The following is an 851-nucleotide window of genomic DNA, read 5'->3' as shown; positions in this document are numbered from 1 at the left end:
ATACTGCCTATGTTTTCTTCTAGAAGTTTTATGTTTTCAGGTCTTCAATCCATTCTGAGCTTTTATATTTATTGTGTGTGTGTGTGCGTGCGCTTGAAAATGTTATGAGGAAGTAATCCAGTTTGATTCTTTTGCAAGCAGCTGTCCAGTTTTCCCCAACACCACTTACTGAAGAGGCTTTCTTGTCCTCATTGCATATCCCTGCCTCCTTGGTTGTTGTAGATAACTGACCACAGAAAGTGCGGTTTGCTTCTGGGCTCTATTTTATTTCACTGATCTGTTTTTGTGCCAGGACCATACTGTTTCTGATTACTGCAGTTCTGTAACATGGTTTGAAATCAAGCAGCATGATACCTCCTGATTTTTTCTAATTTCTCCAGACGGTTCTACTTGGGGTCTTTTGTTTCCATAAAAATGTTAGATTTGTTCTAGTTCTTTGGAAAATGCCATTGGTATTTTGATAGGGATTGCAAAGATTCCCTTGGGTAGTATGGTCACTTTAATTTTAACTCTTTCAATCCATGAAAAACACTGTATATCTTTCCATTAACATTGTCTTCAATTTCTTTCAACAGTGTCTTATTGTTTTCGGAGTACAAATCTTTCACCTCCTTCAGTTCAGTTCAGTTCAGTCTCTCAGTCGTGTCCAACTCTTTGTGACCCCATGAATCCCAGTACGCCAGGCCTCCCTGTCCATCACCAACTCCATCACTCAAACTCACGTCCATCGAGTAGGTGATGCCATTCAGCCATCTCATCCTCTGTCGTCCCCTTCTCCTCCTGCCCGCAATCCCTCCCAGCATCAGGGTCTTTTCCAATGAGTCAACTCTTCGCATGAGGTGGCCAAAGTA

Source organism: Bison bison, unplaced genomic scaffold, assembly GCF_000754665.1.
Source record: "Bison bison bison isolate TAMUID 2011002044 unplaced genomic scaffold, Bison_UMD1.0 scf7180017864379, whole genome shotgun sequence".
Lineage (NCBI taxonomy): Eukaryota > Metazoa > Chordata > Mammalia > Artiodactyla > Bovidae > Bison > Bison bison.
Note: the sequence above shows the minus strand (reverse complement) of the source record.